This window comes from Odocoileus virginianus, chromosome 2, assembly GCF_023699985.2.
Source record: "Odocoileus virginianus isolate 20LAN1187 ecotype Illinois chromosome 2, Ovbor_1.2, whole genome shotgun sequence".
NCBI classification, from domain to species: Eukaryota; Metazoa; Chordata; class Mammalia; order Artiodactyla; family Cervidae; genus Odocoileus; species Odocoileus virginianus.
Genome location: NC_069675.1, coordinates 28,692,801 through 28,710,048, shown reverse-complemented (window position 1 = coordinate 28,710,048; position 17,248 = coordinate 28,692,801). Strand labels below are relative to the sequence as shown.

The 17,248-nt window shown below is 42.6% G+C and overlaps 1 pseudogene; it reads left to right on the top strand.

Moving 5' to 3' along the window:
- Positions 1-3,644: 3,644 nt before the first annotated feature.
- Positions 3,645-5,143, top strand: LOC110146948 (archaemetzincin-2-like; annotated as a pseudogene).
- The last annotated feature ends 12,105 nt before the right edge of the window (positions 5,144-17,248 follow it).

Below are 17,248 nucleotides of genomic sequence, written 5' to 3'. Positions count from 1 at the left end.
ATCAGTAGTTGTCAGTGCCTCCAACTCTTATTATTTTTCCCATCCATGACACATGCTTTTAAACACCCCACAATTTGTACCCACTCCCTGCCCCTCCACTAGTTTACCAAGCAATGCTGGAGAAATCCTATCCTTGGGGCGATCAGAGATTCAAGTCTATCAGGCTCAGCTGGGACCATGGCATGGTCTGACAGTCCTTCTACCTGTTTCCCAGCAGCTCTTCCTTCCACTGTCCACCTTTTCTTGTCTTAGTGTCCTCCACGCTGACCACAGCCAACTGGGCTCTAAGTGTCCCTCCTTTCTCATCTTCTTAAACACCTTGTTTGTTATTCCTTCTCTTGTATATCTTTGACTACTTCCTCTTTGTTCATCTCTTTCTATAAAACTTATTTTATGTTCATTCTCTCTTCACAGTTCACAAACCAGGCATCTAGTACATGCTCAATAAATCCCTTTATAAAACTAAATTTATTCAAGTATAATTTACAAATAAAGTGGACATTTTAAGTATATAGCTCATTGAGGGATCTCCCTGGTTGGTCCAGTGGCTAAGACTCCCAACGGAGGGGGCCTGGGTTTGATCCCTGGTCAGGGAACTAGATTCCTACATGTTGCAACTAAAGTTTCTGTATGCCACAACTAAAGCACTTGCATGCCACAAGGAAGATCAAAGATTCCACGTGCTGCAACTAAGACCTGGTGCAACCAAATAATTAAATATAAAAGATAAGATATATAGTTCATTGAGTTTTGTCAAATGCATAATCCCATGCCATCACCACCTCAATCAAGGTATAGAAATTTCCCATCAACCTAGAAAGTTATTCCCTGCCCCTTTGTGGTCAACCTATGACCACCTCTTCCAGGTAATCACCCATTTGATTTCAATCATCTGGCTTAGTTTTGCCTCTTCTGGAATTTCATAGGAATGGAATCATGCTAACTGTACTCTTTTGTCTCTAACTTCTTTTACTTAGCATAATGTTTCTGACACTTATCCATATTGTTCCTTGAATTAACATTTTGTTCCTCTTTAATGCTGAGTAGTATTCCATTTTATGGATATACTACAATGTTGTAAATCTATTTACCTGTTGGTGGGTAGCTGGTTGTTTCCAGATTTCAGCTAGTAGGAATAAGGTGGCCATGAACAACTGGACATAAGTCTGGATAATAAGTTTCATTTATCTTGAGTAAATCTCTAGGAGTAGAAATGTTAGATAATAGAGTAGGTATATGTTTAATTTTAAAAGAAACTTCCAAACTGTTTACCAAAATGGTTTTACCATTTTACCTTCCCATGAGCAGTTATGAGAATTTTAATTGTTTTAATGTCTTTGTAACAATCACTACTTTTAAGTTTTAGTCATTCTAGTGACTGTGAAATGGTATCTGTCATTTGGTTTCGATTTGCATTTCTTTAATGACTAATGATGCAATATACCTTTTCGTGTGCTTATTGGCCATTTGTATATCTTTCTTTGTGAAGTGTCCAAGTCTTTTCACTATTTTTTTTATTGTGCTTTTTAATTGGTATATGCATTTAATGGTGTTTTGAAATTGATGTGTGAAATTTGTTTTTGTTTTTGTTTTTTCTTTTGATGTGTGAATTTTTATATAATATGTAATACAAACTCTTTGCAGAATATGAGTTACAAATATAGAGTGGGATCTAGACATATCCTAGCCCATGATTTGCCTGTTCATTTTCTTAATGGTGTCTTTTGATGTTTGACATTTTGATGAGTCCAATTTCTCAGTCTTTATGGCTCCTGCTTTCTGAGTCCAGTCTAAGAAATATTTGCTTAGCTCAAGTTCATGAAGATTTTCTTCAATGCTGTCTTCTAGAAGCTTTGTTTCTTAACCTTTTCTGTTTAGGATCATAAACAATCCCATATGTTTTACCCAGTTTTTTCAGTACAGTTTGTTGCAAAAGTTTTGTTTCCCTATTGAATTTCTTTGGATCCTTTGTAAAAAAAACCAGTTAACTATTCCCCATCTTGATGTCTAATTCTACTTGGTTCTTTTTTATAGTTTCCATTTCTCTGCTAAGATTATCCATTTGTTTGTTCATTGCGTTTGTCTCTTCCTTTCCATCCTTGAATATATTCATAATAGCTGTTTTAAAGTTCTGGACTGCTGTGCAAGTTACCAATTTATTGCCTCCCAGAGCTAAATCCACCTTCCACGATCTGCTCTTGATAATGGATCAGACCCTTTAATCCCTATTGTTGCAATTACAATGCTCATCTTTGCTAGTAGAGGAAGCCGGGGGTACTTTCTGGAGAAAGTTTTACCCTGGTTCCAGCGCTCCTGTTTTTGTTCGGTCACTCTTGTTGGATGTCTTAACCACTGGACTGCAAGAAAGTTCTCAAGGAACTGCATTTTAGTTTGGGCTTTATTCCCAGCGCCTGGCCCTGTCCTTGGCGTGTGTGAAAGTAATGACCTGGATTTCATTCCACAGGGTGGCTCCTAGGAAGACCCGGCCAAAGACCCTTCCCCAAGGGGGTCACCAGCAAAGAAGGCTCTCCCTCACCTTTAATCTTTGCCTCTTCCTGGTGCAACTGGCAGGTTAACCTCTTCAGAGGCAGCCGAGACCTGCCTCTTATCTCCTGCATCCTCCAAGTCAGCATGGAAATGAGGTCTCAGGAGCCCCTCGTCCCAGGGGCCACAGCCCGATGTGCGGCGCTCAGTCAGCTCTTCCCTGAGTCTCTCCCTTAAGCAACCTCCCTAGGAGCGATGCAGGGGCCTCTCAGGCATCGTGTCCTGCTCCTGCCAGCATCACTTGCAGGAGGAGAAGGCAGTTCATTTTCTCCCTCAATTCCCGTCCCTGACACAGATAAACCCCTGGGAAGCATTTACTGAAACTTTCCAGGCTTTTCTCAGCATGAACACTTTACACTTCTGAGTTAACTAGACTGTCAGAGTCAGGAAAAGGAGTTGTCAGTGCCACACTGCTGCGTGCTGCCAGGGAGTTCGGGTGGGAGGTGGAGGGATAGGACGGGGTTTCTCATCTCTTCCAACCCAAGCAGAAATTAGGTCCCTCACCTGAGCATGCCACTGTGCCCCCCAGGCCAGCAGGATTCCTGCTCACTGGTCCACCTTCGGGTGCCCTAAAAGGTCATCCTGGATTTCTGCTTTGTCATTTTTGTTCATGTCTCTGCTTCTGTCCCAGTCATTCACTATGAGGACCCCACCTCTGAGACCCCCCGCCATGTCCAGCCCCCACAATTTACAGAAGGGGAAATAGGACCAAGGAGAAAAGGACCACGGCTCAAGGTCACAGCCTGCAGGTCTGGTGGGAACACACTTAGGAATCCTGACTCATAACAGGGGGCTTTGTCCCATCTACTGGTCTCGGCCAGAAAGAAATGGTCTGCCTGCCACTGCTGAGGGCTTATGCCGAGGGCCCTTCCCTGGGTCCCCGATGATGTGACCGGCTGACACATAAACCTTCCTGTGCTCCAGGTTTCATTTGAAGTGCTGTACATACATTCATTTAAAAAAATTAACTCAGCACTGGAACTTCCTTGGTGGTCCAGTGGCGAAGGCTCTGCACTCCCAACGCAGGGAGCCTGGGTTAAATCCCTGGTTGGGGGAACTAGATCCCACATGCCACAGCTAAAGATTTTTTTCATGCCGCAATGAAGATGGAAGATCCTGTGTGCCACAAAACCCACAGCAGCCAAATAATTAAAATAAAATAAACATCGAAAAATTTTGAAAAACTCAGCACCCTATGAAATATATTTTCTAATTTATAGATGAAGAAACTGAGGACCAGAGAGGTTAAGTAATCTGTCCAAGGTCACACAGTGACAGAGACGAGATTCAAAACCAGGCAATGTGGCTCCAAAATCCACATTTTTAACTTCAGCGTCATTCTTCCTCTCAGAATAACAAACTATTGTTGGGTGAAGACAGCCCAGAAAGTATTTTCTTAGTCAGGCCCAGACATGCCTGTCCTAGAAAGGTGAAAACTTCAACGGGAATCTTCATCCCCAAAGAGGCAAGCAGCGCAGCAGTCTGAACAGACACTAAAAACAGCTCTCAACTCAAAGCACCCAGTGCGTGTGTCACAGTATGAGACAAAACAGCATTTGATGGAAGACTTCCAGACAGACAATGGTCTTTTTGGACCCATTACTTTGCATTTGCATCAGATTGGATCACCTCCCACCTTGGGGCTCCCCAAGACTTTGAACACTTTTTCAGAAATCCTTAGAGAAAGACACCTTCTTCTGAGAAATGCAGTATGGTTACACAGTGCAATGGATCTCTTGGGAAACACCAGAATTATCAGTGAAGAGTTTATTAAATGACTCAAGGGCTACTTTGAAGCATTTTGCTATGGCTATACAGTAAAACTCCTAGAACTAGTTCTTATCTCTGTACAAGAGTGTTCCTTTAGTGCAATGAGAACACATAAAACCCACAATTCATGCAGGACACATCCTGAAGTTCTTAAAAGAGAAGGAACCTGAAGATGCCTTCTGTGTTGTGAGAGTAACAGTGATCAATCTTTATTCAAAAGACTCTTAGCATTTGTCTTTGGACAGGCCTCTTTGACAGCTGGTATGGGCAAGCTTTGCCAGGTATGGCAGTGATTTTATATCTCTATGAAGGCAAAGTGAAGAAGCTGCAGAAAATACTTTGCAAGGGGCTTTTTGGTTTTTGATAACTATTACCCTCCTGGAGTGATGCTTTGCTGTTACAATCCTGTAAGACTTTAACCCATGAGATTGGACATATATTTAGACTTCAGCCTGCCTAATGCAAGGCTCCAGCCACTTGGAAGAAGCTGACCAGAGACCCCTCAACCTTTGCCCTGTTTATGCAAGTTGCAGAGTGCTACTCTTCAATATTACAGAAAGATACACAGTGGATTGATGATGAATCCACCAGCATACCTGGAATTACTCTGAAATACAGTCATGAGGATAATGTGAATTTGCTGGGAATTCCCTGATGGTTCAGTGGTTAGGACTCTGTGCTTTCGCTGCTGAGGGCCCAAATTCAATCCCTGGTCAAGGAACTAAGATCCTGCAAGTGGCACAGTGTGGGGAAAAAAAAAGAAGGCGGATTTGCCAAACCAGCGGAAACGTTTAAAGAATGGAAAGAGTATTCTTGTGATAGCCTATAGTGGAAAAGAATCTGAAATACATACATATATATATAGCTGAATACTCTGGTGTACACCTGTAATCAGCACAACATTGTAAGTCAACTATACTTCAGTAAAAAAAAAAAAAAAAAAAAAAGAATGGAAAAAGTGAATAATAAAATGCCTTGCTATTCTCCAAAAATAGGAACCTTCAATTAGGAGTAATTAAAACAAATACTTGCATATTAAAAAAAAAAGATTTATGTGCAATATTTCATTTAATCCTCATCACAGCTCTGTGAAGAAGAACATACTCTTTTTTTTTAAATTTTATTTTAATTGGAGGCTAATTACTTTACAACATTGTGCTGGTTTTTGCCATACCTTCACATGAATCAGCCATGGGTGCACATGTGTCCCCCATCCTGAACCCCCCTCCCACCTCCCTCCCCATCCCATCCCTCAGGGTCATCCCAGTGCACCAGCCCTGAGCACCCTGTCTCATGCATCCAACCTGGACTGGCAGTCTATTTCACATATGATAATATACAGAACATACTCTTATTGAACCTATTTAGTAAGCCTCTCTGAGGCTTTGAGAAGCTGGGTAAACTGATGAAAGTCACTCAGCTGATGGAGTTAGCAATGAAGGGGACTGGAATATGCCATCGAAAAGACACCACTTTCACATAAGGATCACTTTGTGCTGAAGACAATTACAAAACAGCAAATGAAAAAAAAAAAAAAAAAGCCATTTGCCCTTTCCCACCTGGCTGAGAGCAAGATATTAATTTTCGTTTGTAAAGGTGTCTCCTTCCTCAATGCCAGGAAAGAGAAAGATAACTCTTGGACTCACCAGAGACAACTCTAGACTCTTAGCAGGACAGGGATGGCATTAAGAGGAATCTATGAAACAAACCTTAGTAAACCTTACCATCATCTGCTATTAGCTTCCTCCCATATATTTACCTTCCCACAGTTTGCCACCCTGAAAAGCCTAAACTCCTTTTCTTTTGTCTAATCCCTTCTCTGCAAATTTATTGTTCTTTATTAAGATGCTATATAAGGAGCTTCTCTTGTGGTCCAGTGGTTAAGAATCTTCCAGCCAGTGCAGGGGACACGGGTTTGCTCTCTGGTCCAGGAAGATCCCCCATGTCATGGAGCAACTCAGCCTGTGCATCATAACCATGGAGCTCAAGGGCCCTGGAGCCCAAGTTCCACAACAAGAGAAGCCACTGAAATGAGAACCCCGGGCACTGCAATAAAGAGTAGCCCTCACTTGCCACAACTAGAGAAAGCCTGTGCCCAGCAACGATGACCCAGGACAGACAAAAATAAACAAATGAATCCTTAAAAAAAGATGATATATAAGCTCCAAGTTCTTTTTTCTTTTTTTTGGCTGCCCTTCTTGGCTTGCAGGATCTTATCCTGGGCCCTGCAGTGAATGTGCTGAGCCCTAATCACTGGATCACCAGGGAATTCCCAAGCTCAAAGTTCTGATCATTCCTTTGAATTAGTCATCATTGAGTTTCTCCCATGAATATGCATACTGCATGTATTAATCAACTCTGTTTTTCTCTTGTTAAATTTTCTTTTGTCAGTTTGATTTCCAGGGCTCTAGCTACAGAACCTAGGAGGATAGAGAAACAGTTGTTTTCCTCTCCTACAGGACTTAACCCAGGTCCTCCCTTATACTTTAAACAAATCATCTCTTGATTACTTATAATAGCTAATACAAGTGTTATGTGACTAGTTGCTGGCATGCAGCAAATTTGAGTTTTGCTTTTTAGAAATTTCTGAAATTATTTTTCCTCGAATTTTTTTTGTTTCAGTTGGTTGAATCTGTGAATGTGGAATCCACAAATACAGAGGGCCAATTGTCTGTAATAGGCCCCTTTCCTTTCTCCTGAGCAAAAGAAATAATAATGATAATATAACAAGAAAACTGTAGGTCCATGAATGGGCATTGAGAATGGCTGTTGGGTCCTTTCCTTTGCTGCTACCGGAAACCACCAGAGGGGAAAAACACCAGTCTGTTTCTGGGAATTTTGATGGTCTTATGGTTTCTGGACATATCGAGGCCTAGGCAGTGGCCACAACAGTTTCTCAGGTAAGAGGAGGCAGAAGGGAGTTGCTACAGAAAATGGAATGATCCTGGACTAATAATGTCTAAGTGATCATGCTAGTTGTACCCCATATGTCTTACACTTTCAACAGCAGCAGATCTGTCCACAGCTCCACTTTTCAAAGCCGTGGAACATATGCCAGGCCTGAGAAACTCACCTGCCAGATCCTGTTAGGATCCTGCCCAAACACTCCAGAATTCAGTGACTTTGCTCTTTGTACCCAGGGAGTGCTTCAGAGAGACTGAGATTCTCTGAAGTGGGTATATTACTAAAACTAGATGATGACTATGGCATCATAATTTCCTTTCTACTTTTATCTAAAATTATACCTGAGTCCTGCTGGGGAAGAAAATGGGCTACAAAAGGCAGTCAAAAACATCTTCACACTAACCAATCTTCTAAAGGCACATATGTTTACAGGAATTTTGTAATTCCTGTAAAAATTCTAATTATTTTGATCATTTCACTACAGAGCAGCTGGGATTTGCTGCAACAACCTACAAGTCCAGAGGAAGCAACAAGGAACAAAGGAAGCCACTGACACAGAATGGATGTTCCTGCTCCCAATCTCAAAGTAGGGGACTGTTCCCAGATACTCAGAACTCATTTCCTGGCTCACCGTGGAGGCTTTCAGCATGCAGGAACCTACAGGTGGATCACCCCGATGACATGAAGGTGTGGGAGTGATATTCAGCAAGAGGACAGAAGCTGGAGTCCAAAAGAGGCTGCAAACAGGAATGAGAATTTTTACTAAGCCAGGAAAATGGAAGGGAGGAAGGCAGGAAAACGAACCACGAAAGGGACCTAATACCTTAAGGAGTTCTTGATGCTGCCCTGGGGTGGAGTCTCCTGCCTGCCTTTCCTGCTTCCTCTCTCACTACTGAATTTTAAAGGTCTAATGACTAAATGATTTATAATCCTGTCCCACACCAAGATGAGCCTTGTTTCCCTGTGTTTTGCTCACGCAGTTGCCACCCCCTGGAATGCCTTCCTTTTCCCACATCTCTTTAGCTGGCTGATGCCCACCTACTCCACAAGACACAACATAGATGGTTCTTCTTCCAGGAAATCTTCCTGTCCCAAGCCCATCTTTTGTCTCTCTGCAGTATTACCCAAGCACAGATCACTCACTAAATTGCCCACCTTGGATTACAGTTGTCTGTCAGTGGTCATACCTATGGATAGATGAGTGCTCAAGCAGACCTAAGTGTCCTTATCTTTGTATCCCCGTGCCTGGCACATATTAGGCACTAAACAGAAGCTGGGTGCATTAACACTGATAGACAGAAAAGGAATGATATGGACAAAAACAAGGTGGCAGCAACTACTTTCTCAGATGAAATGGAGCAGGGGTAGAAGAATCACGATTATGGACCAGGGTGAGAAGGTCAGGTCCGGGGCACCTGCTATGGTTGCTGTTCTAAACAAAAGCTACAAGGTCACCAAACCTGGTGGCTCAGTAGTAAAGAATCCACCTGCCAGTGCAGGAGACACAGGAAACAAGGGTTCGATCCCTGGGCTGGGAAGATCACCTGGAGGAGGAAATGCCTACCCACTCCAGTATTCTTGCTAGGACAATCCCATGGACAGAGGTGCCTGGTGGGCTACAGTCCACAGGGTCGCAGAGAGTTGGACCCCACTGAATGACGGAGCATGCACATGCACCGAACAATAACAATGCAATAAAAGCCCCTTTCTCTTCTTACATCCTCAAGAAAACAGAGCTGGAAGGGGCCTTCATGTTGACCTCACTCAGGCTGTATCATTCAGGAAGTGTGGAAGGGAGGGCCCTGAGGGGTTGAGGGATTTGCCCTGGTCCCACAGGAAGTCAGTGATGTCAGGGAGGAAATATTCTCTTTTTCTTCTACCCATCTTAGGTTCATTGTTTGTGGTCTTGCAAATTAGACTGACAAAAGATAGATTCACAAGAGGAAATGAGCAGTTTATTAACGCATCACTTGAGAGAAACCACAATGATGAGTAACTCAAAGCGTGATTAGAACTGGGCTTATGTTGCATCATAACCAAGGAATAATAAATTTATAGAGACGTGACAGACAGAGGAAGAAGACTTTTTGAGTGTCTAGGCAAGAAAATTTGAGGAAGGTAGATATATAAGGGAACTAATAGAAGACAAGGACTTGTTAGTAAAGTTTATTCTGTCAGTTCCTCTGGTGCCACCTCTGGGATGATAAAAGGTCTAGAGTTATCCCCCACGGCTAACTCCTGTTCTTCTGAGTAGAGTTGGGAGGGGCACATCTCTACAACTTCACGTCCTGCTTTTAGGCAAATGCGGGAGGGCAGAGCTTTTCTGGTATCTGGTTCTCCTTAAATGCCATGAGTTCAAACAATCTTTATGCCAAAGCAGCATATTTCGGGGTGGCATACTCTGCTACCCATCAGCAGCCACCCTGGGACCAAACTGCAAGTCTCCTGAGTCCCCAGTCCTGTACGGTGCTCCTGCATCATTTCTTCCAGGGACCAGGAATAGAGTAACTACTACCTGGGGACAAGAGCCATCTATCCCATGAATGAGCACCAGAAGAAAGGAGCTGCAATTTAAAAGCAAACTCCTGTCAAGAGAGGTGGGAGGGATGACAGCTGGGAGCTGCTCTCTCTCTGGAATTGGGTGGGAAGGCAGAGTGTAGGTCAGCTCTGTCCAGTAGAAATGTGATAGAAGCCACAGGTAGGTTTTAAACTTTTCTGGTGAACACTTTTTAAAAAGTAAAAGGAAGCATGGGAATGTATTTTTAATAACATTTTAAACTCAATGTATCTGAAATATTTCAACGTGTCATCAATATAAAAAAATATTATGGAGATATTTCACATGCTTTTTTCCCCCCTCACTGAGTCTTTCAAGTTTGACGTGTATTTTACACAGAACACAACTGATTTTGGACTAGCCGTATTTCAAGTGCTCAGTACGTGGTGAGTGGCTGCCATATTAGACGGTGTAGAAATAATGGTAGGCTATTCACTGTCCTATTCAGTAATAACAGCACCACTGGCCTGACGTAGTGTCTGAACTTCTACCACGAACCGCTCTTATGGATAGAAGCCGTATCTTCAGAAGGATCCAGATACCTGCACATGTGCCCTCCAGGAGGGATAAAACATTGATCCAGGAGACTACATCATTAGCACCACCCACTTGGACACATAAAGTCTTGAAGGCAAAGGAAGGGCTGCTAAGACTTCTTACTCCCTAGTTTTGGTTATCTAAGAAGGACAAGAGCCTTACATGAAACACTTTACTTTTAAATTCCATAAGCCTAATTGACTGCTTTGAAAGCTCCATGCTTCTAAGGTTCAGTAAAAAAATTTTCTTCTGCCCTCTTAAGGACCTCAGTAAAACAGTCTTGAACTTTTAGCTTGGACTTCTGCAGAATTAGGGCTTCCCTGGTTAAAGCATCTGCCTGCAATGGGGGAGACCTGGGGTTTGATCCCTGGGTCGGGAAGATCCCCTGGAGAAGGAAATGGCAACCCACTCTAGTACACTTGCCTGGAAAAATCCCATGGATGGAGAAGCCTGGTAGGCTACAGTCCATAGGGTTGCAAAGAGTCAGACATGACTGAGCAACTTCACTTTCTTTCTTTCTGCAAAATTACAACATTGCAAATCCCACCTTCCTTTCTGTACCCTTTTCCCCTCTAACTCCCCAAGTCATACCCCATTCCCAGCCTCTGGGATCCCATTCCTCTAGGATATTGCCAGTAAATCCCTTCCCACACAATTCCGGAGCAATAGTCCAAGCCAGTAAGAGCTGCCTGAGAAGGATAAACTGGGTTTGGAGCTCTCAATTCAAGATGAAGATTAGAAAGTTGCTTCTTGAAAACACTCAGCTGTTAAAAGCAGAACTTATTTTCTCATTACTCTCTCTTTATCCCAAGAAGAAGGTTATCAAAGTTATGAGAAGGTACATTGTTTTCAAGGGTTGTATTATAGTTATTTTCATATTGAATGAGTGGAAAATGCCTCTTGTAAACAATTTTTCTTGAATTACCACTTATGTTTAAAAAAAAAAAAAAAGATTATCCAGAGCCAGCAGTTCCAAAGTTTGGAGGTGGACCAACAAAATTTTTAAATAAATAAAAAAGAAATAGATAACCTTTAGGGGACCAAAGCTCTGTTAGGAAAAATGTTCTAAAACTTGGAAATAGGGATTATTGCTATCTTTCCTTTTAGGGTAATGCTGGGCTAATGTAGGATGTCAGTTTTGTGTCTAAGTTAGCAAACTTCTGTAAATACTCTCTTTTTTGCCACTACAGAGACCTCACCCTCTCCAACACTCTGGAAACTAGCATTACTATCTTGCTGGTTACCTCATAAAGAGTTAAAGTTTGACACAAGCTCATTTTTTTATTTGCATGAGACTCATTAACTTTTTGAAAATGATACTTCCTCCATAAAGTTGGCAAATTTCATGTCAAGTAAAATGTAAAGAGAAAATGTATACTGTTTACTATATTCATAAAAGTGAAAATATTTAATACCAAAAGGTAGGAAAACTATAATGGAGGTTGAGGAACAATATTTAAATGGGTATAATCAAGGTGCTTGGCTCCTTTGAGGGGGACTAACGAATGCAAACCACTCCCACTTTTTTTTTTACCATGCTGTACAGCCTGTGGGATCTTAGTTCCCTTGGAAGCGAGGAATCCTAACCACTGGACCGCCAGGAAATTCCCCCTAAAAAACACTTCTTTAAAAAAAAAAGCAACAAAAAACTTTCTTTTTATTAACAGCCTTCCTCAGGTAAAACTGCCATGCAATCATCTACATCTATTTAAAGTGTTCAAATTGATAAATGTCTTATGTATCACTATCTGAAGCTCTCATCAAGCCTTCCCAGAAAGCTCAGAAGGCTAAATGGGTCTTATCTCCCTAACTGTCAATCCCAGGTTTGATCAGGGGTGGAGGAAAGGTCTCAAAAGTGTTTGCCTCAATTGCTGTTCAAGTTTAACAGTAAAAGACTGGTTAATGCTAACAATGCTTCGTCAGACCTTCAGAAGGAAAGGGGAGGCCTTTGTGGGCGGTTTTTCAGGGTGTGTGGGGGGCAGTTTTATGTTATTAGTTTTAATATTGGAACTTTTTAATGGAAACAACTTGGCAAAAAATTTGTCATGCAATTTTGTGACCCATCAAAACAAAGTTTAATGAGAGGACAAAAAAATAGAACAGGACACACTATCCTAAAATATGGCACTTTGGCATACTATTAGATATTTTAAGCTGAAAGAGTTGGAGAAAACAGCATAAGCACCCTTCTGTCCTGAAACAGATCTTAAACCCTCAGGTGAGGGGTGTGCTCCCTGTCCTACAATAAAGGAGCATCATTATCTCCTAGGACAAAGGGGTGCTGAGAAGAATCCTGACACATAGGGCCTGCCAAGTTTCCCCAGTTATTATACTTAGTCCATATACTATACGGGACCGATCATATTCCTCCATGACTGTCTACTCTTCAGCAAACCTAGCATAAAAATACTCAGCTAGAACTGTTTCTTCAGGTCTTCATTTCCTTATGAAGGCTTCCATATCACTTAAAACATATGTTACATAAATTTGTATGCTGTTCTCCTCTGTCAGCTAAGATTTTAGACCCTGTCAGGGCACCCTGAGAGGGCTGAGCATAACTTTTTCCTCCCCCAGGCCATCTTCATAATCAAGATAATGAACAACTTTCCTTGTATCAATAATAGACCCTCCACAAGAGAGTACTCATTTATTTGGGAAGGAACCACCTAGAAGGCAGATGCTGAGGGACCTGAGTGGGGAAGATGATGCAGGAATGGACTGGGCACAAGTCAGATAAATCTAAATACTCATTCTTTAGTGAGTGCCTACTGTTTACCAGGCCCTGAGCAAAATCTAGGGAGGTTGAGTGGCCCTGGGTGCCCAGAATACAGGCTCATGGCTCGGGACTTCACCAGCAGGTAGCCAGCCCTTGAGCTCTCTCCTCCTTCCAAAGTCTAAGAGGGTCAGATGTGGGGTAACGGGGACCTTTTGGATATCAGTGGTGCTGGAGGCAGAAAGCCTCTCCTGGAATCACCCCTTTTCCAATAAAAAGGCCGTTTTAATCTCAGAAACAAGATGGAGACAGTGTGCTTGTCGGGGAAAGCTATCCACAGGGACAGCTTCTTCACTCTTGAGCGAGTGTGTTCTAATGAAAATAGAAACGGTGGTTATTGCACGCGTTAATATCCCTTACAGAATCTCTTTGATTTCAAGGCTGAGACTTGGCTGCTCTGCCCCGGAGGCCGTGGGGCCGGCGTGGACATGAATGTTTGGTAGAGCCACCTGTGCAGAGGGCAAGTCTGGGAAGGAGTCTGGAGGATGCCAGGGTCCTGCAGGGCAAGACAGAGAGCCCATGTGGGCTTTCCTGAAAATGATGGGGGAGGAACGGTAGGGGGAGGGGACACAATGAGGGATGATCTCCATGGAAACTGAGCAATGCCTAATAACTTGCTTGCTTGACATTACCTTCCTTTTGAGAGATTAAGTGAAGAGGAAAGTGTTGCAGTTTCTTGAGCACACAAGTTGTGTTTGGTGAGAAGGACTACCGGTACCCAGCCTAAACTCTAGATATACCCCAAATGAGCAGGGTGACCTGTGAGTAAAGATAATGGGGTGAGAGCCCAGGGGCTGGGTGAATGGAGGTGGGAGGGGAGTGGTGGGCATCTTGGGGGCCATGGGTAGCCCTATAGTAACTAGGCAGTGTGAGAGGAAGTGGGCAACGCTGGAGGCTGGAATTACAGGGAATCCAAGTGTATGTGTGTGTGTGTGTATACAGTCATCCATCTGTATCGGTGGTAGATTGGTTCCAGGACCATGAGACCTGCATGCACATGAATTTAAATGTTTTTCTCCTGTTAATCTCTCTTGTGCTGAGTTTACTATTAGCCCAGCCAAAGGAACTCCTCCTCTCTGATGGTTCCTAACTTCCCTGTTCTGGGCCCCATGGATGTTCCTGGCTGTATGTTTATTCTAGTCTAGTCCCATGATGCTTGAGAGATTGACAGCTTTCACCTTACAGGGAACCACCATGCTCTTACCATTCAGAGAGGGTTTCTGTCTCCTAAAGATCAAACATATCTTATATGCTTTTTTCATCTAGAACAGCTACCTGGTATTTATGAGAGCTTCTCTAACTGCTCCAAACTCACAGACCTAAGGTAACTGTTTGGGGTGGCAGGCATGCCAGATTCTGGTCCATGATAGATTTTGATCACTCCAAGACTGTTTGGAGCCTTGACTGCTTCTGAATCAACACTTGGAATTCTGAGCAAGATGGAGAGAGAGAAAGAGTAACAGATAGAGGCAACGCCTGAAGACAAAAGGGAGGCTTCTATGTTGAGACTGTTTAAAATTGTTTTGCAATTTCAAGAGATGTTGAACTCAAGACTGTGCTAAATGGAGACTGTCCCTCATAGGTCCAATTTCAGCCTATTTTGAAACAAACAGGATCTTTTCTATGAGTGTGAGGTGCAAATACAATTATGTCTCTTTGATTTTTCAAATTAGTCTTTCCAGCTTTCACTTGCCCTTATTACTGGAAAGTCCATTATCTTCCTCTAGAGGCTTCTCCATCTCAAGTTATTACAAATGCGAGTTGGTGTTGCTGCCCTAGGCAGGCCTGCCCAGACCAACAAAGAACTAAACTTGTCCACTGCCTCAGGCCCACACTTCTGCCAGCCTCCTCAGGGCAGCAGGCCTGGCCTCCCAGGTAAGATTGTCTCCACTATAGAATCCCTGTAACGAATCTCTTCATGGTTCCCAGCATGGGTCACTGCACTGGCGTGGCTGAGTCCAGAGGGTCTTCCAGCCTCAGTCTCTCTGGGTCCTGGTGAACCTCACAGAGGCCATGGAGTTCTCAGTCTGTAGACTTTGGTCTACAGTCACAACAGACAATAGGGGTTAGGTTACTACCACCTTCCCTACCAAAACTGCCTTGGAACACCTTATTTAAGTTATCTCCCATTTCTCTGCATAGAAAAGATGAGAAGAGCCAATCAAGGGTGCCAGGAAAAAAAAAAAAAAAGTGCCAGAGAGGCCCAGAAGCTTCATATGTACATAACAAAGGGAGTCAATGAAGCAACTTCTCAGAACAGTTCCTAGGTGGCCTTGGTGACCCTATGCAGAGAAGAGGCTGTAATTTTCTAAAAAATAATTTTTTAGGGTCCCAGGAAGTCCAGGGGTTAAGACTCTGCATTTCCACTTCGGGGGTGGGGGGAGGTGGGGGGGGGAGGGGCGGGGGCTGGTTAGATCTCCAGTCAGGGAACTAAGATCCTACATGCCAGGTGGTGTAGTTAAAAAAAATTTTTTTTTCTAAAATAATTTTTTGCAAAATTTTAAAACTTATTTTTAAATAGTTTTATGCATAGTCATAAATAATATGGAGTGATCCCATGGGATATCCATGTGTACTTTATCCAGTCTCCACCAGTGGTAAAATCTCACCAAGTTATGGTACAATATCACAACCAGGATACTGATACAGTCAAGAAACAGAATAGGGACTTCCCTGGTGGTCCAGCGGTTTAAAATCCACCGTGTCATACAGGGGATGCTGGTTCAATTCCTGGTCAGGGGAATTAAGATTCCACATGCCACCGAGCAACCTAGCCTGCTCACCACAGCGAGAGAGTCCCCGTGCCACAACCAAAGCAGCCAAATAAATACATTTTTAAAAGATGCAGAATATTTCTATCCATCACTACAAATATCTTACTTGTTGCCCTTCAATAGCCACACCCACACCCATCCACACCCTTATCTTCTGGTAACCAATAATCTCTGTCTGTATCATTTTGTCATTTTGAATGTCATCTGAAGTATTATAGTATATAGCTTTTGAGGATTGGTGTTTTTCAATCAGCATCATTCCCTGGAGATTTGTCCAAGTTGTTGGGTATCTTAATAGCCTCTTCCTCTTATCACAGAATATTAGTCCATGGAGATGAGTCCTGGGTGTTCATTGGAAGGACTGATGTTGAAGCTGAAACTCCAATAGTTCAGCCACCCGACATGAAAAGCTGACTCATTTGAAAAGACCCTGATACTGGGAAAGATTGAGGGCAGGAAGAGAAGGGGACGAGAGAGGATAAGATGGTTGGATGGCATCACTGACCCAATGGATATGAGTTTGGGTGAACTCCGGGAGTTGGTGATGGACAGGGAGGCCTGGCATGCTGTGGTACACGGGGTCACAAAGAGTCAGACATGACTGAGTGACTGAACTGAACTGAACTGATGGATATACCAGTTTGTTTAACCATTCACATCTTAAAGGTTATCTGAGTTGCTTTTGGCTACTACAAATAAAGCCGCTATAAAAGTTTGTACAAGTTTTAGCATGAATATAAGTTTTCATTTCTTTGAAATAAAATACAAACACTGCCTTGAATGGTAGTTGCACATTTAATTCTGTAAGAAACGGCCAAACTGTTTTCCCAGAGTGCTGGTGCCATCTTGCACTCCCACCAGCGATGTTGTATCAGTTCTTTGCTTTTGCCTCTTTCTTGCTAGCATTTGGTGTCGTCACTATTTTTCATTCTAGCCATTCAGAGGGGTGAGCAGTGCTGTTTCATTGTGGTCTTAGTTTGCATTTCCCTAAAAACTAATACTGTTGAACTTCTTTTCATGTACTCATTTACAATCTGTCTGCTCTCTTTGGTGAAATGTCTCTATATCTTTTGCTCATTTTCTTTTAAATTTTTATTTATTCATTTTGGCTGCTCTGAGTCTTCACTGCAGCATGTGAGATCTAGTTCCCTGACTAGGGATTGAACCAGTGCCCCTGGCAGTGGGAGTCTTACCCACTGGACCCCCAGGGAAGTCCCATTGCTCTTTTTCTAGTTGGATTGTATATTTTTCTTTTTTTATAACTGAATTTCAAGAGTTCTTTATTTTAATATATTCTAGATACTAGCCCTTTGTTGGACATGCGACATATTTTCTGTTTGTAACTTGTCTTTTTTTTTTTTTTTTTGGAGTAACTTGTCTTTTTAACAG